General features: G+C 42.4%; 1 protein-coding gene across 5 annotated transcripts in view; it reads right to left on the reverse strand.

Moving 5' to 3' along the window:
* Window positions 1-27,974, reverse strand: part of PRDM16 (PR/SET domain 16) — a 306,284-nt gene that overhangs the window by 193,531 nt on the left and 84,779 nt on the right. Inside the window, exon 1 of one of the 5 annotated variants that reach the window (XM_035344713.1) lies at window positions 20,666-20,788. The exons of the other annotated variants lie outside the window; for them this stretch is intronic. The gene's annotated coding sequence lies outside the window, so the exon portion shown is untranslated. Of the gene's footprint in view, window positions 1-20,665; window positions 20,789-27,974 lie in introns of those variants that run through there. 5 annotated transcript variants of the gene reach the window in all.

Raw genomic sequence — 27,974 nt, forward strand, 5'->3', positions numbered from 1 at the left:
GAGGAAACCTCCACAGTTAGCACTGTATTCGTGTGTCCCAGCCTAGCACTCGAATTGTTCAGTCTCTGCGACTGGTGCTAAGGACATAATGCACGTAACTGCCCCGACTCAATGCAGAACGGCCGCAGAACACATTAGAAAACGATGTAGTCCTGGAGAATCCAACTGCAGGCTTACTCAGAGACCGAGACAGTGAGGGATGAGCCAGGACACGGGGACAGGACAAACGAAAGGAAAAGCACTATAAAAAAACACTTTCAAATAAATCACCTTTTCCATGTTTAACTTGTATATTCATTTTTCAAGTTTCATATTCATCGCCTGTTTTGCCTTGATTGTAATCATACCCCTCAAAGCTGATTCAAGTTATTTTATAAAATAGAAGCAGGAAACAACTTGTGTCAGAAGTGAGCTGTGAGAACAGATAATGACTGAGTGCAGAGCAGAAGAGTCAGATGTATTTTTCAATGTCTTTTAAAAAATAATCACTTTGATGCTTGGCTGCAAGAACAACAGGTTTTAGGAATTTAAAGTGCATTTGGTTTTAGGTTAAAAAAAAAAAAAAAAAAAAAAGAGTTTTATTACAGGATTTCTGCTGGCAGAAATGAAGAATAAAGCTTGAAACACTATTTCAATGTGTTCCTTAATACGCATTTTCCTCTAGTAAAACCAGCAGGGAAAGTGTCCAAATTACTCTCCACTAAATGCCAGTATTATATTTCCAGTAAAAGTCTAGTTCAACCAGGCATCAAAAATATTTCCACATCAGATCCTTTCAGAATCAAACTCTCCAGAGAACGTTGTTGTCCATAAGTACACTTCACCTGATCCCTGTGTTCTATGTTTTATTTTATATTTGAACTTCAGATGACGTTTCTACAAATTCTGCTATATTAAAAAATTAATTCAATGCATGTTTGGATGCAAGTATATAGAGAAGGTACTTTTAAACAACAAAAACCCCACCTCTAATATCTCATCATTAAAGCCACTGGAAAAAATATTAGCCTTTGGGATTTCTGTCTCTAACTACTTACAACATAATAGCTCCAATGAAGCGTCACAAGAAATGTACACTGTATTACACATATAGTTGTAAGAAACACTGGGAAGAATCTATAGAAATAACAACAACAACAAAAATCTGGACTCAGATGAAAGCCTGAAGAAAACGCTCCAATTCGTACAGAAAAATCCTAATTGCTTTTCAGTAGTTTGCTTATTTTTGCTTCAAAACACCTCCCCTTTAAAATCTATAAAACTATGGAAATGCTCCAATTCTATAGACATTCCTTTGTTGGAAATGCAGTAAAGTAGAACTTTAAAAACAACTGCAAGATAATTTCTCCACTAAGAGAAATTTTACCTGTTTAGAATAAATAAATAAACGCAGTTAGAGCAGCTCTCCAAAAACTAACAAATGATGCTGGATATTTCCCTCAGCCCTGGATGTCAAACCACAGAACAAGAATAAAGCATTTGCAAGTCTCCAAAAGGAGACCTTGCAATTGGAATTCACATCTTTGCCAAGTGAAAGCTTTTCGGCTGTTGTCACCGTCTCATTGTCATTCCACTCACTGTGGGTTCCCCAGGGTCCAGAACAGGAGTCCTGGCATTATTAACATAGCAGATTAATAGCAGTGGGAAAAGACATTTTCACAAACATGCTAAATATTAATATTAATCGATAACAATTTATATTTCCTAACGTGAGCCAGACAAACATACCCCAGGCGTGGAGGAGAGGAGGGAGGGCAGAGCAAGGAAAGGGACAGTGCCAACAGACTGTACGGAATAAAAGGGAAGCAGTGAATCAATGCGGGACAGAGGACTGAGCCGTGAGGTGGGTGTCAAAAGCAGAGCTCTGTTTTCAGAGGAACAGAGGCACACATTTTAATGCCACAGTATAAGTTGGATTTTCCATCCCTGGCCAAAAAAAAATTCCAGTGAAGCTCACCAACTTTATATCACGCTATAAACAGCAGAGCTCTGCAAAAACAGTGAAAAAACTGCTTCGTGCTATTTTTGCCATCCTTAGTAACACTCTGCACTGCAAACTGTATTTTCCTGTGCACTCGTAACATTACATATGTATTTTTAATTCAGACATGCAAAAATTTACCCTATTTCTAGATCGGTATTTGAAGCCTGTCCTGTCCTCAGGTTATTTTCTACCAGCTGCATATCTACTGTAAGGAAAAAATCTTTAAAACTTGTTGCATTTTTCTAATGATTTATCCCTGTAAGGTTTTTAAAATGCAGTTTTTGAAAGTCTTTATCATTATCTCACATACTTTTAATTACATGCAGCAGACGAACACCAGAAGATGCACAGTGCTATTACCAGAGAGGTTCCCGTATTATCTACTAGGTAATGCCTGTGCTGGTTAAATCAAATTAAACCATTTCAGCTCAAGACCTTTTGGCAGAATATAAATTCTGCTGCACCACTGAGCCCCTCAACTGGAAACAACTTGCCCATCTCCTATGGATTCATCTCCAAAGCATGCGGACTGCTGTGGGGTTTCAACATCAGCCCCTGCCTGGCTTTGGGTTCTCTTTCAGTGCCCCTGCACATCCTTAACTTTCCTCTAGAGTCCACAAAGCCTTGTGCTGGGCTTGAAACCAGAACGAGAGCCACAAATATTTGCGTTTTCTCTGTGTCCTGACCAGCTCCTGGGCACCTGGAGAGCACTGTGTCAGTCCTTCTTCTGGAGCTGTTAGAAGCAGGACTTACCAGCTGGTTTGTCAGGTAGACAATTACCCATAAATGGATGATGCAGCTTCACGGGGGAAAACATCGCAAGGATCAAGCACTGCAGATGGCAACTGAGCCAAGATTTGCATCTGACCTTCGTGGCTGAGGCACACCTCTGGCTAAATCATCCCGTCAGCTTCCAACTCATGTGCAACCAGGTTTCAAGCATGCAAATGAGGAAAAATTAGTAAAGTCTGCCTCAGAGATCTGGCAAATATTTCCCACCATTAAGCTGGGGAATCAAGTTACTGACATTATGGGAATAAAATCAAAGTCCTTTCCTCCACCAAGCACCCTTCCTCCAGCTACCAGTGCTCTGAGGGGTTACAGAAATGTTTAACCAAAAAGGGGAATTTCAATGGGGCAGGTGATGACAATAAGAAACGCAACTTTCATTTTAAATCTGGTTCTCTGCAGAGATCTTTCTTTATTTCTCCTCAAAAGGTTTCTGTGTTTGCACGGTGAGCACCTCTCTGCAGACATTACCGTTTTCTGCATTTTTTTTCCTGATCACTCAAGTGCTCTTTAAAGACGGGCTTTCCTCTATTAGAAAAGCGAAAGTGTCTGACGCAGCACCAAGCATCTGTTTAATCCTAGTGCATTTTTCCACTGAAAACCTGCTCACAAGTCACTTCCTATCGAGAAAGTACTCCTAGCCTATTTTCGGTAAAATTTTGGACAGGAACGGGGTAAGTCCAACACACGGCAGTGGGAGGTAGCACTACATGTAACCTTTCCCTATGTTTTGTGACAAATACTGTTAAACAGGCAGGCTTTCGGGGCACTTTGCAGACGGGTTTCGGGACTTGCCCGAGCAGCTGCTAAGAAATGCCAAGCCACAGCCATGACATTTGTCGGAATCCCGTGATCTCCAATGGAAACTCGCCCGATTCCTGGGAACTCTGCAGTACTTTTAGAGCCATTCAACCTCCCAGTCACACCACAGTATTCTTATGGCTTAGCTTGACAGATCCATTAACATCATTATTTTTAAGCTGATTTCATCAGATTTGGTTTTAAGTCGCCATAGGGGAAGCGGTGGCAGCGCGAGGACGACGGGGCATTTGCAGCGCAGGCACCCACGTACAGAGGCACAGCATCCTGCTTCCCAACCAACCTTGGTGTGTTGCACCCACCACCTGGCCCTATTTAAAGCCACGACATTATTCTAAAAAGGATTATTTATACTAAAAACGCTCCCGGGACTACTGTATTTGTATTTCAGGGCTGCTGCATCCCTTATTTCCTCACTGCTTTAATATAGCCTGAGGCTGAGCGGGTGAAATGACTTGCGATGCCACTGTAATTTTTATCAAGGCTTGTTCCTGGTAAAAAGCCTCTTTGTTTCAAAGAAATGTGATTTGGCCTTTTTCCTCCTCTGCTCTATTCCTTGGTTAATATACCACTTCCACTTGCCCTGGGGCTAAGAAAGGTATTCCATGGAATTGGTCAAATCTCACTGTTTTTCTTCTAAATCACAACTGGCTTTTTTTCCTCGACCCTTGCTAAGCACTATCTAAGCTGACAGTCTGAACTTGAGATTTTATTTGTGCCTTAACTCTTCAACTCCTGGACTTTCACAGGCACACGGGCACGTTAAAGAGATGCATGTCAGGACTGGTCAATCTGCTGTGGCAAAAGACTGCAGTGATTGCAAGCAAGAGAGGCGGGAGGAACGCTGGCTAATGTTATTTACCACTGGAAGCAAATTCAGCCACCTCTGAAGAGCTATGGTCAGCCTTGCATTCATTCAATAGAATCTGAAAATTAGTATCTGCTGCCCAGCTGGTAACTTTCAATCTGATTCGTGTAGTTGAAAAATCACTCTTTAAGGATAAAAACAGAAAAGCATATTAGAATATAATATGCATAGAAAAATACACAGCGAACCACTGGGAATTTAGATGTGACATTGTGGAAGCTCCTATACCATGCTGACAACGATTCTTTCTCACAAATTTGTGTTGCAGCAGCTTGATATAACTTAACTACAGTATGGATAATTAAAAAAATAAAATGTTCAAATAAGTGGAGGCTAACAACAATATACAAAAGAAAAAAAAAAAAAAGAGGGGTAAAGAGAGGGGTAAAGATAGCTAATGGGTTCCAATACTTTGGATATGCATTGGATAACAACGTACAGGGATACGGAGCCCTGGGCAACCTGATCCAGTGGGTGGCATCCCTGCCCAGGGCAGGGGTTGGAACCGGGTGGTCTTTAAGGTCCCTTCCAACCCAGCCGTTCTGTGATTCTATGATAACCAGAGGCCCATAAGGGTAAGTTAATAATAATAATAATAATTAAAAAAAAAAAAAAAAAAAAAAAAAAAGGAAAGAGGAAAGGGCTCCCTCAAGTAAAAGGCACGATTAAAATTACAGCTGAAAAACAAACAAACAACAACAACAAAAAGAGAACAGAGGAAGGAAACCTGAGTCTCCAGATACCACCATTCTTTTGCTACACTGGCTCCACCAGGAGATCCACTTGCTTTAGGGAAGCTTTAACACTTCCCCGGGTGACGTTACACTTCCACCTCATCTTCTGGAAACAGGAGACAAACCCAGCCCAAACCCAGCCCTGCAGCGTGCTGGGCAGGGAGCTTCCCGGACCTCTACAGATTCCAAGCAAAGAACCAAACTGCAGCCGTAGGGAACAGCGAGCTCCGGTAGCACAAGACGAGTAAATCCAGGAGCCTTCCTACCAGGTGAGGCAGCCAACCTCAGATTTTGGAGATGGGATCCAACGCTTTTGCTGTGCAACTAGGGCTGCTCCACTCTGCATCACTATCGACAAAACAAGGAACTGAGACCAAAGCACTTAGAGGAACATTATTCTTTCAAAACTCCTCATGGCAATCCCACAAGAAATCACACAATCTTGAAATTTTATTTCACTGGGAAGAAAGTTCAGATATTTTTTTTAATAGTATGCTTTAAAATATTTCCGTTCAACACTGCCAAATCATTTCAAGTTCAAGATATTTAGCATGACTTTATTGAACAGCCAACATTTTAGTATTGTTTAAAAAAAATCACTTTCTTGTTGGAAGCTAAATAATATTAATAAACTCCCACACGGCAATTGAGATTTATTCAACAAATATTGTCCAGCCCCACCAGAAACTTTGTACAATTGAACACACATGGCTCCTGGCCTATTTTCCTTGCACCAGATAGCTGCATATAAGCTCACCGATAAGTTACCAAAAATATGAATGGATCTGCAGCTTCCTGGACAAAGCCAAAATAACACGCATTTTATTTAATACGGGATTGTTTCATCTTAGGAAGTACCAGTGGGCTTTTCAAATGAACAGACAGGTTCTTTGTCCAGAAATATTTTTTTTTGCACCAGAAAGAATTTGGTTTTATGCACGGTAACACTTAACCCAGATTTGGTATTGCTTAAGCAAATTTTAATGTATTGTCTCTCATTGACAAATAGGATAGATTTTCCTATGAAATACATGCCAAAACCTGTGTCCAAGTACACTAATAAAATATACTTCAAAAGTAGAAGCTGTGGCAAGATGTGCACTGTTCTCTGCACTTACACCATTCTCAGAGTACATTGTATATATTATAAACTATTACAATATTTTTAGACACCTCTAAACTGGTCGGGTTTGGAATCAAATTCCTCATTTACCAGCACTGGAAATCAGTGCACACATTTGGGAGCATAAGGGAGGAACACTTCTCCTCAAAGAAAAATGTTAACAATAAATCATTATCCAATAAACTCCTGCATTTTTGCATGGGAGGCATGAGTTAATAACCTAAGGGGATCTCTAACAATCAAAATCAACCAAGACTTTGCTTTACATTTCATCTGGAAGAGAGCATCTCCATCCTGAATTACATGACAACTAATAAACCCTGATGCAGGAATTTTCCCTACTGTTCAGCAGTTTCGTTCAGCGATTTAAACAAATTTCTAAACCTTGCTACCCATAAAATTATATCCACATAAAATGGATTAAAATCACAAAAATTTTTAAATGACCTTCTGGTTTTGTTTGTTTGTTTTTCGTTTTAGTTTTTGTGGTTCTTCAAGATTGTTCTGGTGGTTCTTCAGGATTGTTTTCTTTGATGCAGCAACAAATGTTTAAATTCAAATTAAATTCAGCAGGAAAGAAGTTCATTAAGTAAAGCGCAACACAACAGGGCACAAACCCTTTTCTTCTCCCGAGACAGTATCTATGCCATATTGCTATAAGAAATGCATTTTAAAGAAGTATAAATATTTCTTCTTGTGTTCATCAAGACAGACTCTGTTGGGACATCTTTGCAGGAAATAGAAGAAATGCAGCATGCAACATAGCCTCTCCTCCAGCACTTAAAAAGCCAAATCTCTAATCCCCCCATTTTTTCTGCACCCCAAAGAGCCAAGAATATGAAAATCTGGAAAATGTAGAAGACTTCTGTACAGGTCAAGTGATATTTTTCTTCATATACACAACTCTTTATAATGGTAAAATCGCTTGAAGAGGATTTCCTCTATGTATCGGATAGAACAAATACAGCTTTATGGCCAGGCTATTAGTTTTGTCCTTAAGTACTAGGATTTTCAAATGGGCCTTCGTTGGTCTGCCTGGCAAGAGTACAAAGACTGCAGCTAAGGCACGTAACAAGGGGTTGAGCAAAGCTCCCAATTGCTTCTGTGAGAGTGCATCAGCTCTGAGAACCACTGCCACCAGGAACCAAGCGGGGTTCCCACCGGTCCCTCGGGAATCCGAGGCACTAACAGGCTGCACCTTGCTCCAGAGACAAGGGCATCTATACATTAATCATCAATATATACATCTCAATAATACGACATTGCTCAGCAGCACAAGCAGAATCAGAAGTCCTCATGAAACCAAGCCAAACTCTCCTGCCATTACCCGTGCCAGGTAGCTCGCTAGTTAACAGGTAATCGAGTACCAGTTCTCCAGCAATGTCAAAACATGCGGCTGACTCAAGGATGCTGCCTTTCTCTTGTCTCTTGCTCTCTTGCCCATTTCTCCAGCCCAGCCTCGGAAGCCGTGGGGGCAGGATGCCTCCCCAGCGGAGGAGCACCCTGCACCGGGCTTGGCAGCGAGCACCCAGGGCTCTGAGTGCCGGCAGGCAAGGAACCGGTGGGAAGGGAGCCGCCAGCAGCAGCTCTCCATGGCCTTGGTGTCCAACGAGTGACACCGAGGGCAGGCAGGCACTCCGGACATGGCGTGAACAAACAGAGAGAGGGACCATTTACTAATATTTAACATCCATCATATCAGATCACATCTCTTTTGTTTTCTCTCTCCTCTCTCCCGATGCAAACACAGACACAACTTTCAAAAAGCCCGTGTGCATCTGAACAGACCCCTCTGGAGCACAGACAAAATCCCCAACGCTTGCCACATCCCATCACTACTGTAACAAAGATGTTTATAGTTTTAACCATCAAATAAAGTGCTTAATTCCACCGAGCTTGTCCCCTCCACTCAGTCACTCCACAGCTTCATTTAGCAGGCCAGTGGTAAAAAAAATTCATTAATTTTTATTAACAGGGAGAGCCATTTGTTCCCTGTGACAATATTTGACTTGTCGAAATGATTTTCACCTCTGCCATGAGGTGCGCGCTCCCCACATACATCACCCGATTACTCCAGGAGCGGCCAGAGTTGCAGTCATTAGCCAGTGAATTAACGACAATCCACAGCGCTATTAATCACGCTGACAAAAGCGTTAGCTTGCTGCTGACCCGAGCACGGCTCTGGGACACGAGCAGAGGAAAGGAGAGCACAGCCACAGGGCTAGGAAAGAAAGGATTGGTTTTTTTTTAAGCTGCTGAGGCAGGGAAAAAAAGGGATAGAGAAAGAGAAATTAGATAGTTAGTAACAGTGGAGCGGGAGCACGCTGCACATGAAAATTGCAGAAGGCACAGAGTTTATAAGAGAAGGAGGGAAGGAGAAGCATCGAGTCACCTCCTGTAACTCGGAGCACAAGGTATTAATTCCTCTCTAATTGTCCAGGGGGCTCAAGGAGCCCAATCCACTGACTTCCACCAGGCCGCAGTGAGCCCCCAGAGGAGTGTGGGCGATGTGCCGCAGGCTGCCCAGCCCACCAGCATCCCCACTCACTGCCAGCAGCCTCGTGCACCTGAGGCCGTGCTTTGGGGACGGAAGGATCCAGCCGGGAGGATCCCAGCACGGATACCACCACCACCCCTCGCCCCTTCCCCTTCCGAGGGGAAGCCGGAGCAGGCCACGGTGCCGGCCTGAATCGGCAGCGCCTGGCCAGGGCCTGCCGGGGCAGCCCTGGGGAACACAGCTGGTTGATCAAAGCTCATTGCCAAAGGCCTCTGCGCTCTGCCCTTGAAAATTTCAAGTAACCACATTTCATAGCGAAGTTAATGAACGCTCCCATCCCACTTCCGAAGTATGGGGATCTGCGAGCTGCTGGCTCTTGGCTCACAGAGCGCCAGCCACTTGTGCCTGGAAACAGTTGGAAAGAAACCGTCGGTGTAACACGCGGTGCTTCCTGGCATATAGACCCCGTTTTTGTTTTAACACGGCTTCTAATTTCAAGTTTCTGAACACTGCACAAAATACTTGGAAAACATATGCAGCAAACTTGACCGCTACAATTCTTTGAAAATGCTGCATTTTTTAAATGGCAGCGTTCTTTATGGCAGTGCTGTGGCAATCAAAACCAATACAAGCATTTGACTACAATTTTTAATTGAAATACACTGTCAGCAGAAACAGCCAAAAAGGGAAATGTGAAGAAACACAGTTCTCGTATGAATGCATGAGGAAGGAAAGACCTACATATGCACTGGGGTAGGGGAATAATAGGGAAAAGAATGAATCTTTGCAATAATTTTGAATGTTCCCGCTGTATTGTACAAGCAGCGGTTAAAAAACTGCATTCTTTCAGTCTTGCCCTGTACCATCAATGCGTAACTCCCACTAAAGGCAGCCTCAACAGTGCGACCATTCAAAGTTATGAAGATAATAAAACCATGGTGAGAATTCCAAAAATCTGTTTAGAAAGTTTTTGCTGCCTTTTTTTTTTTCCTCCATTCATGACCTAATAGGGGATTTAACAGAGAATTTTCAGAAGTGCTCAGTGGATTCTTCCCCCAGTTATGAAAGCACATACAGCAGGACGCTGTAACCGCACTGCTGCAACACACCGCGGGCCAGCGATGTTCCCTGCACTCTCGGCTCCCTCAGTGACAATTTATCTTTCTCTCAAAACCTTTTTTTAAAAGCAGTGGAACTGCTCCTAAGCAGGTTGACCATGTTTCGCTTTTACCACGCACAATAATTTTAGAACCTGTTTCTTGTTACTCACTTTCACCGGTTTAATTCTCCTTTTGCAGCGAGGAATGTCATGAGGAAAGCCGGGTTCGGAAATCCATGATTTCCTGTCAGTTAATTCATTTCAGCAAAACAGAAGGCAAGGTGATATTCCTGTTTAATGTTGCAACTCAGATACAGTAATAACCAGGGGCTATAAGGGATTCCATCTGCTGCCATTTTCCCTGCACTACTGACAACACCAAGTACCCACCTTGTGCCAATTTATACTCTTCCACCCTGAAGCCATTTTGTCCCATTTACAACTTCTAAGAATTTGAACATCAAAGCAGGAACAAGAACTGATCTAAGTGCAAACCACTAACCCTGCTTCTACAGCATACAGCTCTCCCATTCGGATTAGCAAAGTTTCCTCTGGGTTTTGCACAATATGATCGACTGCCTGTCATTTTTCAATAAATTAGTTTTGATGCAAAAATCGCATCAGCGTTGTACCTTAAATCTGTGCTGCGTGGAACACCTGTCAGGAGCCTCCCGTTTCAGGACTGGCCCAGCAGTGTCATCCAACAAGGCTTGAAGTGCAAAAACCACGCCAGGCAGCCTGAAACGTCTCGCTCAGGAAGGATCCTTCCTCCCTCGCCGGCCAATTCCTGGGCTCACAGTGAGCACAGCCAGCAGGGGACAGGATGGAAAGAAGCAGCAAGAAGCTCCCAGCCTCCTGCCTCTTAAGCCCAGCAGCACCTGGACTGGTTACACTCTCTGGTATCACCTCTGAAAAAATTTCATTAAGTCTCCATAGCTAAATCCAGAAGGATTTCCTATAAAACTTGGTGCAACTCAAAGTCCTGGAGAGATCCCCACACACAGAACTACACAACACAACACTTTTTCCTCCTGTATTACCCAGCTCCTGCTAGCAACTCTTTGGTTCAGCCATACACCGTGGCGAGATGGTTCACATTCCAGGCCGTCTAAAAACACCACCAAAACACAAGGTCTTCTCTTCCCTACGCCTTGTACGCTGCCAGGCCACAGCATACAACAGTCAACTGCAGTTGAACAAGCAATTTTTCTGCCTTTGAAGCTATTATTACAAAAAATATTTAAGACAAAAATATTTTTATATTTTGTTTCTGACTGGCCAGCAATAGTCCCACATTGTTTGAAGTATTAACTGTTCCTGAAGGGAACTTAAAAGTTTTCTCTGTAAGAGGAAAAATTCTTATGCTCTCCTCCAGGTGTCCAAACGTTATATTTCTCTGTTTATTTTTCAGGAAAAAATGCAGAGGCACTGAAAATATACTAATCAATATTAGTATTTCCTTTTTAATTAGAACTAAGTACAGCTACTGTCTTCTAATATTACCTATTAATAACATCATCTGCCTGGATAAACAAAAACAAACCAATACCCTTTTTCCCAGATGCTCAAGAAAACTCTGTGCCCTGTAGAGAGCACTTTAAAAAATATTTTTTTATTATCTTCAGTATCTTTCCAGCATTTAAGCTTAGGTTTCACAGCACCAAACTTCTGCAAAATTCCACTTCTGCACCTACTTTGGTGCTAAGCCATTTCTTTTGCATGCCTTTCAAGGCTATTTCCACTCCAGCCCCTTTCAAGAGCTCATTTCACATCTCACCTGAAAATGTTTTTTTCTATGTCTTTTTTTTTGTGTGTTTCTTCCTCTGTTACCTATTGCTTAATTCTGCTGCAGATTTAGAATACTATAAGCATGGAAATTACTATAGAAAGATCTGCTGAAATAACATTTCAGAAAATTACATTCCTTAAAACAGTGATGGGTTCTTTATCTCTTTTGATTTTTAAAATATTTTTCTTCGAGAGAAGAGATGTCTGGCTTTGAAAAAGACCATCTTTTACTTGCCTGGGGCAAGGTGCAGATTCAGAGTGCCTAGCATCACTGCTCGTGTTCTATCCAGCAAGAAGGCAGAAAGCAAAGTTATTTGTTAAAAAAACTCTTTTGGCTGAGCAAACGCCAGGGTTGATGCATGACTAGCAGCCAGTACAGCTCTGAGACGGTGAACAAATGAGCTTTTCACTGTTTATTTTTGTGAGCTCTCAGCCATTCATGAGCTCTTCCAATTGAACGCAGCTCCCTGTTTTAATTGCAGCACCCCTGTGTTTCTTAGGTCTGTGCTCTACACCTCTAACAAAGTGAGGGGAAAAAGAAAAAGAGGATGTTCGTGGACAGTAAGTGATAAAAGCTGTGAAAGCACGCTGCAGCTGCCCCACAAGGTAATTCAAGAAATTTTCTCCAACCAGTTCCAGGATATGATCCTTGCTGTCCTGGATCGTGAATGTTTTAGTTCATTCCCAAAGCAAAAATTCAGTTAAAGAGATCGATGCATATAAAATCACAGCAGATTTTTTTCAAGGTTTTGAAATAACTGAAAAAAAAAAGAAAAACAGAATAATGCAAATTTTTTAGATAACCCAAAAAGCATAACTTAATTCACAATGGAATCTGTATTTTCTAAATCTGGAACATCTTAGTCCTTTCATGATTTCTCTTTTCCTTTTTTAAATTTAGGTCATTTCAGGTCGGAACTATTTTTTTTTTTTAACTTTTCTGAAATAAAACACTTTAAAAAATCATATCTCTTTTCATATTTTCATGATTTTCCATTGTTCTGATCAAAACTACTTTCTAAAGTCTACCTCCAATATCATTTTTCTTCTATAAATCAATCAAAAAAAAAAAAAAAAAAAAAAAACTATTAAAATCCTGGACAAATACTCTATAGAGAGACAACAGTTTATTCCTCTTTTTTTTTTTTTTTTCTTGGATTCTAAGATGCATCGAGGCATTTACATAAATACAGGTAAACACGGTAAGTGAATCTGCACTCAGGCATCTTCACAGTTGTCCAAACCAGCATCCACGTCAAGTTTGCCTGTTTTCGTACACACAGATTCAGAAATCTGGAGATCACAAAAAGGAAAATCTGGCGCTTAATGTTTTTTCCGTACCACTTTCTGGCTGCTTTATATCTTCTTCTGAAATGCATGGTGAATGAAAACATTAAATGTTTCACAGACTTTTTAACTTAGGGTCTTCATCCCCACATATTTTTCATATTACTCATATTCCCCTGCTTGAGTTAAACTCAAACAGGCCTGGAACAACTTCATTAACATAAAACCACATGATAATAGGAAACAGAGCCTTTTAATGGTTTATTTTCTTATTATCTTGTGATATATTTCATCTTCTCCCCCTTTTCAGAGTGCTACTACATTCTGTTTTCACTCTGCTTGCTGGTTCCAAGCAAGCCCTGGCTTGGCAGCAGGGAGCAATCACACACCGAACAGCAGATTCCATTAAGTCCAGGCACTTCCAAGCTCCCAAGCTACAGAACACAATGTCACTACCTTCGTACACGCATTAGGCCCAAACCTTTTACGCCCCGAAACATCTCCCACTGCAGACACGGGCTGCAGCCCGGCAGCCCTGCAGTCACCCAGTGCAGTCGGTAAAAGCGCAGCCCCGCTATCTGCTGATAAGGAACGGAGCCCGTCCTGCCTGTTCCTTTGCTTGCTCTCACTTTGCAGCTCTCCTTTGGATGTAGGAGCACCGCAGAAGCCAAGCTGCATCAGATCAAACAGCCCCGTCCGGTACCGGGGCAATCATAAAAGCTTCCCTGAAAGACACAAAATCTCCTGCCTTTAGTTGTAACTGAACGTCTGAGCACACTGTGCTGCGCCCCGACCTTACCCATATAACCCCGGTACAGTGTCACACATCGTCCCTGAAAAAAAAGAAAGTCTTTACCCTGTAAATTTTGTAATAACTCACAGGCTCAGACAGGGAAAATGACAAGGGAATCTCTTTTGCAATAACACATTTTCCTTTGTCCTAAGACCACAATTTCAAAATTCTGGAGTTGCAACATTTCTAATGAAGGTTAAAGGAATCTGAAGTTCATGAGAAATTGCATCTGTTTCAGGGTGGCTCTTTCAGTCATTCTTACTGCTAATTTTGAATAAAATTTCTTTACACGATTTCTACCTTGAGATACTGTGCTTTATTTCCTTGCCTTTTTGGAACATGCCTTCAAAAGCTTTCACAACAGTTTATACACTAAGGGACTGCTACAATTTTCTTACTATTTTGTACATGATAACTTAAAACCTAATTAATCAAAAACTGTAAGCTAAGTGTTTTATGTCCTACAGTAAAGTACATTAACTTAGCATTCAACGACTATATTTAATCTGTTGCTTGAAAGGCTCGGTAGCAGCCTCAGAGTCGTCTTTAAAAAGGAATGGCAATTCCTAGGATTCCCATTCTATCATAGCTCAAAGTAGGTTCTGTGAATAAATGGGAGAAGGAAATCAGTGAGATATATTAGCACCAGTACATATTTTTCATTTCCCTCTGTCTTTGCTTCCAAAAGAATATTGGTGATGAATTTGCAAATGGTCCAGGATTATGACAGAATTTTTTACCCTTCATTATTTATCCCCCCACTGAACACCTCCATTAGAGATTACAGTGACAAATGCATGAATAAAAGGCAAAGACAATATTTTAGCACTGCGGTGTAAATCTCCTTTTACGCATTATTAATTTAAAGAAATCCATTATACCCCACAGCTCTGAGGGGAAGACAAGGTTACATAAGAAGTGTTATAGGCAGCTGGGGGTCAGCGGAGACAGAATCCCACTGCCACCATGAGGCGATGGCAAGTCCCCAGGTGCCCTTCTAGAAGATCTGTTTTTCTTTCATATTCTCTTCATTTCTTTCTCCACTTTTAATGTTACCTTCTGTTGCAGACCCTCACTCTCCATGACCTGGGCTTGGGTGCAAGCAGGCACCACGTGGGCCACCCGCAAGCTGCTTGGTAGCAAAAGGTGGTGATCCTACTCCACCAGGTTCCCTTTTTGTACAGCCTTCCATACGCCCTTTGTCCAAAACCTCTGAAATAAAAATAACTCCTCCTAACCTCTTTCCCTTTTAATTTACCCAAAGACAGGGCTTAAATCTTGGGCAATATCCTACAGCACAGAGCTCAGCACAGCCTTGCACAGTCTCCTTCTCCGCCCCTCCAGCAGAGTAAGAAGGGGAGGAAATGCTGCTCCTATCTAGAGGAAGGAAATAGGAAAACAGATGGAAAGTACTCAGAATTGGAACAAGTGCGTTTTAAACAATACAACAGGTCCCTTTTACTCCAAAATAACAGAACACTACTGTGGAAATCTATATACAATCATGCCATCGACAACAAAGATAACAGGGAAATAATTCTGTGAACCTGAACTGAAAGTACTTTTTGTGAGAGATGCTAATCACTGGCCACAATCTCCATATAGCTCCCATCATGCAAACCCAAGCCTTTGATTTCACTTGATTTATTTTTCTTAAATCTTGTGACAAAAGACTTCTTAAGACTAAAATACCCATAGCTTATGCCTACCAGTGGCTTAAAAACTACCTCCCATTTGCAAGAATTAATTTATCACCAGTTCATTTCTCATGCTGCTATTAACTGTATTACTTGCAGCTCATCTACTCACCACATCTAGCCTTGTTCTCTGCATTTTCTCTGATGGGCTTCTAAATTGCTCTGATTAAGCCCAATCCTGCAAACACTTAGTGATGAAACACCAGGCCGCAAACACTCCGGTGGGATGCTCTCTCTGCCTGTCCCAAGGGGAGCACGAGCCCCTCAGCAGCTCTCAAGATGAGCAGTACTGGAAGGAACACACATCTGGGACACCTGAAAACCAGAGCTTTCTACTCCATTTTTGCCATCGGTATGGGTTTAGGCACTTGAGGCTTTCTGCTTGAAAACGGAGGGTTTAAGCATACAGCCACTTACGCATTACAGCCATATAGATGAAGCTCCTAGTCCTACTCCTGTTGTCAAAAAAAAAGAAAGTTAATCTCCCAGTTTTAAAGGGATTAACAACAAACCCAAACTGAGAGGTTCTTGCACTTTAGGCCTCTGTTCTTCAAAAGAGTAACGCTTTACCGCAGCACTTGAACTCCCTGTTGTCACCTAAGCTCCCCCCCTTTTAATTTGCTCTGCCTGGCGTTGCCTCCAGCACGCCTGGGTGTTCTGCTGAGGTTCCGCATTATAAATCCCAGCTTTCTGATGCCCATAATGAAGGGACTATGGAAGGACCAACTTGGTGAAAACAGACGCCAGAACAGTGGAAAATTTGTTCTGAAAGGTCAGATAAGGTTTGCATAAATATTTTGTGAAATTCTTTGATTTTATGGACAGAACATACTGCACGAAAATACCCGGCGTATACAACAGTTCTGCTTCTGCTCCTGACACAATGCAGAGTCGAAAGAATCCAAATGAACACAGAAAGGGGAAAAAAATACTGAGCTCCTCTAAAGCCTGGTAATGGCTAAATTCTGACTTAATCTACTTGGTCACTCCGAGGTATTGGTAGTTACACCCACTCAACGATATTTAAATAGAATTTGGTAGAAATTAGCTAGATCTGGAATTCTTTCACCTTGAAAATTACCAAGTACAGAAACTCCATCCCTCGAAAGCTGAAAGGGCATTGGGAAATAAACCCTTATCAAACAGTATATACTGTTTGAAACTTTCAGGAGTGATTTTAGATGTCCCAGGGTTTGGTGCCCCATTTGAAACATCCTGAAGGAGATGTCTGTGTAGAATGCAGGTACTTGTAGCTTTCTGAAAAATTGGGCTTCTTTAAGATGTTTAATATTGGAAACTTAAGCTCACTAGTACTCTTTCAAAATGTAGACTATGGTTCATTGATTTCTTTCCTTCTGAACTGAGGATCTCAGTCAAGGGGGTTGAAAATAAGATACTTAATAGTAATTTTAAACCCCTAATTTGTTTGCCCTCCCCCATGCTCCCTATACCTTCACAATAAATCCTTTGAAAAACTGGAAATGCTTTAGTGAAAAGACTGATGGGAAACGTTAAAAAATATCATGCAAGCAACATCAAGTTATCTCTGTTATTTTAGGCAAAACATATTTCCTGCTCTTTTCCCTTCAGACTTACTTAAAGTCTGCTGTAGAGCTCAGGCTTCAGACTATTCTGTCAATCAACGATTAGAGAGGTCACTCATATTGGGGTTTTACCAGTGTACAAACCTCCTTCTGTAGAAGTAGCTTCACCTGTACAAAGCCCTTGTGTCGGCACAGCGACCACAGCACGCTGCTCAGTGCGAGTTCCAGTTTACCCTGGGAGCGCAGGGCTGCGCAGAGGCTGAGCCCAGCTTGGCAGCACGCGTGAAGCCAGCTGCAAATTCCATTGTTGCTGTGGAGGCCACAGCACCGCACCAAGGTCTCACCAGGGCTGGGGCTCCAGAGGGTGCAGGAGGACGGCTGGGGAAGTAACTTGGGTGGTTTCCTTGCTGCCCAGACAGGGGATGCCTTGTATGACGATTTTCCTTCTGCAGGGACTTTTAAAACATTAATGTTTCATAAAATGCAATACCTGAAAGCCCACAGCGTCACTTTCCTCATCACAGATATGTGAAAAGCTGCCATAAGAACTACTGCAACACACTGAAATTTATGTCCAGATCGCACCAACACTTCCATAACTCCTACCTAACGTCGATGAAAAGGGTTCCTATTGCACCTCAGTGATCCTGGCCTAATAAAAAAGAAATTAGTCTGTTTAATAACAGTGCATAATGAAGACTGTAGAATAAAGCACGGACAATTTGTCAGTGATTAGAAGGTCAATGGGTCAACTTATGAACAACTGAGTTGCTTTACCTGAGGGTAGCCACTTCTGTAACATGAGAAAGCCCCTCCTTTGTCTCAGCTATCTCGCCATGGGTACATTATCAAAATGAAGCTGTAATTTATCAGCCGTGAGGGAGACGCAGCTAGGTAACTGCAGTGTCTACCAAGAGAACTTGGAATTCTCAAGTCTTGTTTGAAAAGCTTTTAAAAACCAGGAGTTATTTTTCCAAATGCAAATACTTCCCCCCTTTTTTTTTTGAAAAGGCAAATATTGTATTTTCATCACAAAATTATTAAGGGATTACATCACTTCTGCAGAAATATTTTTTTATCAAAGGCATCTCAAATGGCAAAGCCCGAGGAAATAAAGTTCTGGTTTGGTTTGCAATACCTGCACCATTCACCTCTGATCCCATCCTGGATCATTCAAGATCTATTGAACACAATGTCAGGCTGACCTCATGGCTGAACAAACTGCTGCAAAAACTGCTTCCTGAGAAACCTGTAAAGGTGAATTACCACCATACAAACCCCAGATTCAAAACTCTGTATTATTCTGCAAACAGCTGTTGATACATTCCCCATACCATGCTGCTGTTGGGTGACATTGTCAGCTTTACCCAGGGAGGAAAATTCAGAGCTGTGAAATCGAAGCTGTGGTAGCCTGGTCACCTCCACCCAGAGCAGAACCCAGCCCGTGCCCGGTTCATGCAGCGGGAGAGGAGCAGCCCCACAGACTGCTGAGCGCAGAGTTCCCCTTCTCTGAGCACGGAGCTCTCAGGTTCCTTAAAGATTAGGGGTATTGCACTGGCAAAGATTTCTACTAATAGCAGCTACGTGCCATAGTGTGACCTGATATTCCTGTGTTCCTTTAGGAAATTTAATTCACAAGTGGACAACAAAGACCATCTCCGGATCTGGGAAAAGGCTGAAAGTTCACTCCCAGCCTATTCAAGCACTAATCACTTTTTAACTTTTTTAATGTAAAAATAAAGAAGTATAAACTATTCCATTTATTTCTAATAAAGATTAAAGAAGGCTAAAAATACTACCAACAACTTGCAGTGCACATACGCACATGCACAGAGTCAGGTAAAGCATCTCTGTTTCATAAGATCATGTTCCATCCAGAGTCCAGGGACAGACAGAAAAGCTCACTGAATTTGAATTGATAATAACATTGTGACTTGAGCTCCAAGGAATTCTGCCCCCCTGCAACCACCTTTTTTTTTCTTAAAATAATTAAATTGGATGAGGCAAGATACCTGATCAGTTAACTTTTCCATTCCTCCATTTCCAATGAAATAAAATCTAGCAACAAGTTTTTGCAAAAGATTGTGTTCTATGCCAGTGGGTCAGTGGCCAACTTAACCATAACAAATAATAGTCTAGTCTTTCAAAGTTTCAAAGATTTTTTTTAAGGGGAAAAAAAAAAAAAAAGAAACTGAACTGAGTGCTAGAAGACAGTTTGGATTTCCTCTGCAGTTTTACATTGCCAAGTCACTAGCACATTTTCCCTCTAGCTAGCTAACACATCTCCCTGGTGAACACGTGCAAATTGCAGCTACAGACAGTTCCACTACAACAAAGTCACTGACATTTACTGCGGGCATATTTACTCTGAAATTATGTCATTTCTCAACAGCACCAAATTTGGGTAACATCCAGGTTCATGGCAACTTCCTTGGCTTTGCTGTTTGCATTCTGCAGCTTGAATGGCTCTGGCTGTGGAAGAGTTAAAATATTTCAGTTCTGAGTTAAGGAACAGTAAAAGTTCTAGCCCAGAGACACTTTTTTCCTCCTTTCTGATGGTGATTGGCTTCCCCTGCACCTCTTTTGTTTTGAGAATTTTGGAGTATGCAGACTTGTGTAATGCAGAGATTGCTTCCAATTTAATTTAGTTGTTTTGTCTTTTATCACGATGGAAATGAGCACAGGATCCTTCTCAGGCTTTTTGCCATATAAAAGGATGCAGACTTCACTCTCGTGGTTCCTTAGAATAACAGGGAAGGGAGAGCAGGGAGAAGAGGATTTAATAAGATGCCTACATGAGGGTAATCCAGCAACTTCTGCACTGCTAGCAAACCCCAAAATCTACTCTTGGACTACACAAAGTAGTATTTGCGTAAGTATTGCACATACCATGCTAGACGTCATTCCCCAGTAACCCAAAGAACCCTTGCTCCGGTTCAAATGACATTCTCGATAAGGATGTCCTCTGCCTTGGAGATGAAATCCACCGTGGATCCAATCAGACAGATCCTGTTCCTTACAGGCTTAGCCCCTCACCGCGTTAACAATGATTTCTCTGACAGCATTTAGTTCTTCAAGGATCTGCCAAACGGTTGGGACAACCATGCTCGGTTTATTGGTTTCTCTCAGATAGTTCAGCTTTTTGCTGTTGAGGTCTCTGGCAATCGCCCATGGCAGGAGCTCTCCCCAGCACGGAGCCCTGGGCCGGGACCTGCCGCCCTCACCTGCATGCTCCCGGCAGGCCCCGCGGGAAGCAGTGCCCCAGCGGGACAGCCCGCATTTCGGAGCCCAACAACAAATAACCACTGTTGTCTTTTCACAGTATAAATATTTGAACTAATAATCATTCAGGAGAAATATGCGAAGCTTTCAGGATTTACAAACATTTTTCCAAATTCCTGGCTTTCTGCCAAGCACTTAACAGAGAATATTGTGCTACGAAGCACAAACCAAACTACAGATGCAAAAATGACAACCATTCCTTTTTTTTTCCCATTTCAGTTACACTCCAGCACTAACAGCCCCAGCAGTTTTTTCAGATGGCATGGTTTCCAGGAGGGATGGAGGTCCCAAATCAGTGTGAAATGGCGTGTTAGACAACAGGGTACCTGAATCAGCAGGCACAGAGTTGCGCTTCACAAACTTCCGACAGCAACTGGCCTTCCTCCTGCTCAGCCAGCCGAAACGTTCCCAGGAGCACTGCTCCACAGGGATGAAGCCAATACAGAGAAGGAGAAGGTGTAGGACTACGTATGACTGGTAAACCTGTTCCTACTCTAACAGCCATTAGGCAAAGTCGTGTCTTCTGGCACCAATTGCAAGGGAACAAAACACCCAATGCCATTTCTTACAGGTGAATGAAAATCTCACTGTCAGCACTACAGGAGTGATTCCCACTGTAGTGCTTTGTCTTGCCTTTAACTATCTGCATCTGAGAGTAAACTAACCAGTACATGTATTGGGAAAGGACGGCAGGTACGGGAACCTTCAGACACAAAACTTCCCTCCCAGCTAGCGGACAGGAGGCAGCAGCACCATCCAGCACCACTCCGTCACTATGCACGTTGGATGTAAAAGGAATTACTGCTCTCAGAAAACACTTGTGGGTGGATACCTGATCCAAACGTGAGGAAGAGAAAGCTTGTCCTCCTACCTGCTCCTGGGAGACACCACCTCATCAGAAAAGGACAACCCCGAAGTCCAAGGGTTCCAGGTCAGAACTGCGATGTATTTACAAAACCATGGAGACCTACACCAGTTGCTCCATGGAAAGCAGTATCTTCTTGATTGCTTTATCTGCACAAGGCCGTATTTCAAGAGAAATATGCAATTTTTTTAAAAGGAACAAAGTAGATCTTAATTTTAAAACCATTTTGCATTGTCACAAAAATATCATTTATTGACTAAACTGGCAACAGACATTTGAGAGGGAACTACCACGTCAACGTGATGCAAGTCTGTTTTTAGCCATAAATGACCACTTCAAGAAAGCTGGATAGATTAATTCAATATAAAACTACTTTCTATCTCATAACCCAGTATTTGCACAAGAAGAGTAAGGGGAAAAAAAAAGCCAGAAGCATATCAAGTGGAGGAATTTTGCATCATTAGCAACTGGCTTTAAGCTCTGCTAATAGCTTGCATGAAATCTGAAGCCTATCCCCACATCTTAGTGGCAGGCAAAAGCTGAAATTTGAGTATCCATGCATCATAATCATCACTGTAATACGACAAACACCTCAGGATTTGGGAATATGTAATACAACATCAGCACTCAGAAACTTCCCTAAAGCTACTTCCCCGTGTGTTGTATAAACCATGTGAGCTGCTAATCCCTGCTAAACAGAGATTACACAAAATCACACCACACACTTACGCTGAATTATAACATCCTACAGACGTGGCGTGAGATACTTGTCTGTCAATGTATCAGACAAATTCAGATAGCTCCTCCTCCACCAGAAGAAGCTAGGAAAATACCCTGTGGAGAAGTCTGCACCGTATTTGTCAGGAACACAGAAACTATCCAAAGCTTGTTTTCAAATGCTGTCTCAATGGATGGAGATCCTTCGGTTCTGCCTCCACCAGCAGAGTTCACTGAGGAAGTGATGCCTGTTTGCTACTGAAGAGACTATAACAGCTTCTTTGCACCTTAGAAAAACACCTTTGCTACTTTCAACAACGGTAGGGCTCTCATTAAACCAATGCAGCAACAGACTACAGGAATACTTCTCAGTTCTCATTTGGAATTGGTGTTACAGCAGCAGGCATCAGCGTGCTGTGTGAGGGTTTGTAACGCCCCCAGTCATTTATCATCACGCTGGCAGAGTTTATGGACCAGTCGGGGCCATACTCAACTGCCCAGATCCTGAAACAAACAGCTTTTAGCTCGTTACCCCACACGCTCGGTGGACGTGGGGCCAGGCACACATGGAGAGCACCAGGCCTCCGACTGCGCTGTCAGACACTGGCCGTGGGAGCGCTGCTCCTACAGGGTTAAAGGGTGGAGAGGCGAGAGGAAGAAACCCACACAACACAACACAAACAGAGCCAAACCCTTCGTCGGTATTTGTCCACCTGCTTGGACTGCACAGGGCTGTAGCAAAGCAAACAAAATCTCCATGATAGCAGCAGATAGCGCAGTTCATGGTTAACTTCAAGTAGCTCAGAACACACCTCTGCAGAAATAGCAGCAGCTCAAACAACTTCAGAAAAAAAAAGGAAACCCACACGCCCACAGCCTTAGAAAGGGTGGATGGCCCCGGCTTCCAAGAATCAAAAAGCAATATAAGCCAGGTTGTTGACAAGGGACAGCAGAGACAACCTATAATGCCCCTTGTCATGAGGCCGGGTTTTTGAGGTACCTAATTTTTCTTAGATCAAGCCCAGAAGCCTCAAACTAAGTGTTCCCAGCCTGCAGACCTGCACCCAGCTGGAGTACAGTCTCCGGGCTGGCCATCCTCTCACGGCTCACGGGCAGGCCTTTCCGAGAGGGCTGAACCCCAAATAACAGCAGGCACAAAGGCAACGGCCCTCTGACGGAGGAGCAGAAGGGCATGGTGCTGCTACTCCTGCTGCCCTTACACAAGTCACGTTTGAATGTGAAAGAAGACACAAAAACACTATCTGCATTATGATGAAACCTCCATTTGGAAGGTGAATTTCCCTCGACGTCTCCTGAACACCAGCCTGCCAGGTGGGTAAACCGAGGACACCACTGCTTCCCCCTCTCAGGGAGTCTGGGACCGAGCACCCCTAAAACACCGCATCACGGGAGCAGGTGCCCGAGTAGGGAGCATCAAAAGCCAGACAAATAACTCATTAAAAAACAAAAAGTGAAACAAAACCTGTGAGCCCAGATCTCGCTGTCTTGCACCAACCAGATCCCCATTACAAATGAGAGCGCTCTGGTTGAACTGATGGAGCAGGAAGGAAGCCAGCAGAACAAACCTTCGAGAAACAGACGACACCAGTTCCTTCCCGAGGTCCAGCTGCTAATTCATACAGCTTCAGAGGGCTGCCATGGGCTGTTGGTTTGAAATTATCCCTCTGCTTCAGACAGGTACTTCCAGAAGCACGTGGCAGCAGTCATAACCACAATTCAGACAGTATTTACAAACACAACATTAATTAGAGCGTGTTACAAACAGCGATACACGGGTATTAATAACGCCACTTTTGATAGGAATTTTGTGGGTCTGACCCTTTGCTGGGGAACATCCGCATTGACAAATCTTTCTCCCCACGCACAAACCTTTTCTTTCAAGCCATCTTTAGTTCTAAATGGAAGCCTATAAAATATCTTTATTAAAGTTTGCTCTTAGATTAGTAAGAGGGCAATAGCATTGTGACTCTCAATCTCGTGCACACATTTCCCCCCTAATGATAAAGTAAGGGAAAGCAATGCGATGGCTCTTTCTACCTTCTTGATTTATAACTGTCTATGACTATAGGTCAAATGAATGAAAAGCACCTGGGGAGCATGCTGCAGGAGCAAGTCCTCAGTGTGATAGCAACCCCTGAGTGCAGAGGAGATAGCTAGTCCGACTCAGTCAGACAAATTAGACAATTAAATGGAAACAGGCTAGATAAATTGCACTTTCTTAATTGGGTTATCAAGAAACAATAGTGACTATGAATGACCTCACTGTCTGTGTAGTCTAACACTTCTCTCCGTAGGAACTAGGAGGGAGTTATTTGTCTAGGCTAGGGTTATTGTTGGCCTAGAAAATGAATACTTAAGAACAACGTGTGTTGTTTTTTTTTCTCTCACCAGAAGCCATTACAGATAAAGATCTAGGTCTGCTGATACGGAGGTGGGAGTGTGCATGGGATGCAAAGAAAAAAAGGATTGCATGAACCTTGCATCAAAAATAAATAGCCCTTTTACCAAAGTTAATTGTGAGGCAGATCACTGATGCTAAACTGTGCTTGCTCACCCCCACAAGTCTGCCATCGCTTGAGTCATTCAGACCAAATGGTTGTGTGCTAGAGAGAGACACAACACTGCAGTGCTCATGAGATACTAGAGAATGAAATGGTTGGAAAGCAAGAGACTGGCAATCTCTTAGCCCCCCAGCGAGGCCAAAACAGAACCCACCAGTGCAGTGGGATTTATGGCTAAACCTTCACAGGTCCACAAAGTCAATATAAGCACGCATCTTCATGGAAGTTGGCACCAGGAGAGGGGAGGACAGGGAAGAAGAGGAAAAATTCCCAAATCCCTAATCTGGAAAGCAGCTGTGCCCCAAGCAAGGTGGGTGCAAAGGCTTCAGTCTGTGGCCGACCGGTAAGAATGTGTGCCTCCTCCAAGACAGGTAGGCACGGTCTGTGCCACCATTCCCCAGTTGTCCTCCAGCTCTTGGATAACAAGGATTTGTTACTTTCACCAACTGCTAAATTTAACAGGAGAGGATCATTAACAAAAACTGCTTCGTGTTTGTTTGTATTAACAGGCACTGGTCTGAAAACAGACCTAAGAAAACACGGTTCTACAAGTGAGCATATGTTGTACCGGAGTCAACCAAATACTTAGAGCTATCACCTCTTAAGCAAACAGTGAATTGCATCTACTTCTTTCTACTGCATTGCTACAGAATAGAGTCTAAAGTTACCTGAATACAGCATGTTTTTTTAAAAAAATGTTTAATACAAAGATCTTGATATTACCCACGGAGCTGTCACCCCATCATTTTCAGATACTCTGTTGAAAAATAAAAAATAAAACCTCAGATCCAGAACTCCTTTGGAGAAAACCACACTAAACAAGTCCCATGCTTACTGTGCATAACTGAACGACCAAGCGCAGGGGTGGAACGCTGAACCCAGACTTTAAAAGAACATTTGAAAAACGGAGCAAGCATATGGCTTATGTTTAGAAACCTCTTGGCTCAACAACCCCGAGGCTACTGGCTGCATTGAAGCCCCAGTTTAACTTGCTCTTGGTTGTCTGTCTGCTGTACTTTATTAAAATAGTCTTCACCGAATTAATGAGCTTTATGATCTTACTTGTGCTCAGTTATTAACAACCTGAAATTGATTCTCCTTCCACACACACTTCCATTTTACTTCTGTTCCCTACTTACAATGCAGAAAGTACCCAACAAACTCTGGTAAAAATGTGTTAGGGGATGTTTGCAGCTTGTTAGCTTAAATGTTAAGCACTTCTCAAAGACGGCGCTACCTACAGCTACTTTAACTCAAGGTTCCTATTAAGATACCACATTTTCTATTCTTATTTTTATTCAAAATGACAGGAAACCAAAAACATCAAGTGCAGACTTTTTATTTAAGCCTCCAAGAGATCTAATGAAAAACATAACTAGGGGCTGTACCCGAGAACATGCTTAAGGCTCTCTAACTATGTAAAAGCTGCTGAAATTCTTCAGCTGTTACCTAGCGTGAGACACCGGCAAGTCTGGGTACATCAAGACCCAAACAATAATTTCAGGAAAATAAAGTAATACACTTCCATTTCTACTACACCTTTTGTTCAGAGATCTTCGGCACCTTGGCGATGCCTACAACCTCACCAAAGCACTGATGCACTGATGTTGTGGTTGCTAGCAGCAAGCAAACAGACACAGAGAAAACAAACCTAAAACAGCATCCTATCTCTCCTGGACAATGAGTGCTTGGAAGAAAAATGACCCAAAAAAGCTGTATACTGCTTGACCAGTATAAGGCAGTCACAAGCTTTTTTTTTTTTTTTTTTTTTGTGAATCATTGTGCACAGCCCTGGTATTTTCCTATCTCTTTATCCATTAAATATTAACTCGTTGGTTGAAAACTGGACGCTTTCAGAAAGAAAAGATGACAAACCTTTCCACCTCGACAACTACCAGGCATTTTCTCCAGCAGATACAAGTTTCCTCGCAGCCCCACTGGACTCCGGCTGCCAGGTTCGATCCGCACCAGCCGGCAGTGGGAGAACATCGGGATCCTGTTGCTGTCACCACCCCAGGCAGGGCAGCCCTCCCCACTTTTTACTCTTCAGGAAATTCTTAAATAAGAAATGTAAATAGATTTCCCTCTATCAGTGGATGGGATTTCCTCCCCCGTTCAAATATTAAATTAAAATCTCCCCAGGACCCCCTACAAGATGGAGCTGAACGAGATGACTCTACCTACCACCATGAATTTTAACACAGCAAAGTCTTCTGATTTTATCTGGCTAAAATCAAGCATCCAAATAAATCGTTAGTTATTTACAAACTTGTTTTTCCTGTGACTGGTCATTTGCACTGAGTTCAAGCAGAGTAATAATTATGTTCAATTTTCGTTAAAGCTAGGCCATTTTTTCTCCTACACTTCTATTAATAAATTAATTACACAATCCCCGCAGCAGCTGCCAGACAACTAAAATTTGCTTTTGAATTCATTTGTTCGGCCCTGTCTAAAAGGAGCGAAGGCATGAACGTTACCTCAAAAGCAGTACCAGTGACGGATAATTTGCCTTTATGTATTAGACCGACGTATATAGGTTCAACACAAAAATACCAGTTACCAGTCGGGAGATTTACATGAACCTTCCGCAGTCCTGCTTTATAGTCAAGCAGGGGAGAGCTAATTATTTCTCCAGAATTTATCTTCTGGATGGTTATTCACTTGGTGTGTTATTCACACTACTTTGCAATGAACTCTGCACTTCCCTGCTTCCCTTCCAGGAAGTCGCAATCGAAGACAAAAGCCTGCAAATGATAGACAGGGGCAGAGGCCATGTCCAACTTTGATATCTTGTTGATAACGTATTGTACAATTAGATCAATTTGACAATTTCCATTATGGCTGATAAAATATTTATTGAGCCTTGGAGATGATGTCTGATCCCTGTGCCATTTGTTTTACTAATGGGGGAGATATTTACCAAATCAGTAAAAAGCATTCAAATTTCAGATCCTCATAGCCTCCCCAACATTAGATTTGCAAATTACTGGCTGAAGCCATAAATTACTGCACAGCACAGCCAGACTGATGCCAAGCTGACAAGGTAGGTAGATGGCTTGCGATGACATTGTTTCATAGAAGCATTAATCATAGCAGGAAAGAAAATACTCTCAAATTGGTCCATAAGTCTAAATATTAAGGAATGAGAAGCAGGTTGCCGGGAGATAGCTTTAGCTGGAGCCGGAAAATTAGGAAATGAAAAACCCTTTATATTATTTAACAAATCATCTTAATAATGTTTTATGCTCAAGTGCCAGCAAGCAAAGGAAATTTCTGTTCTTTCCTATTTGCTCTTTATCCTCATTGCTCTTTAATAGGAATATTAATAATGTGAGGATTGGTTCAGATGTAGCCCGAGCTGTATTTTTCTTCTGCTATAGCTTAACTAAAAAGGGATAAACACTAAAAGAAAAATTTAATTTCTATGTTTAAACTGTTTGCTTTGTCAGCAACAAAAACAGGGGCTATAGCTCCTCTTCTGCTATTATGTTCAAGGTCAAGTGTAC

The sequence above is a fragment of the Oxyura jamaicensis genome, chromosome 21, assembly GCF_011077185.1.
Source record: "Oxyura jamaicensis isolate SHBP4307 breed ruddy duck chromosome 21, BPBGC_Ojam_1.0, whole genome shotgun sequence".
Classification (NCBI taxonomy): Eukaryota; Metazoa; Chordata; class Aves; order Anseriformes; family Anatidae; genus Oxyura; species Oxyura jamaicensis.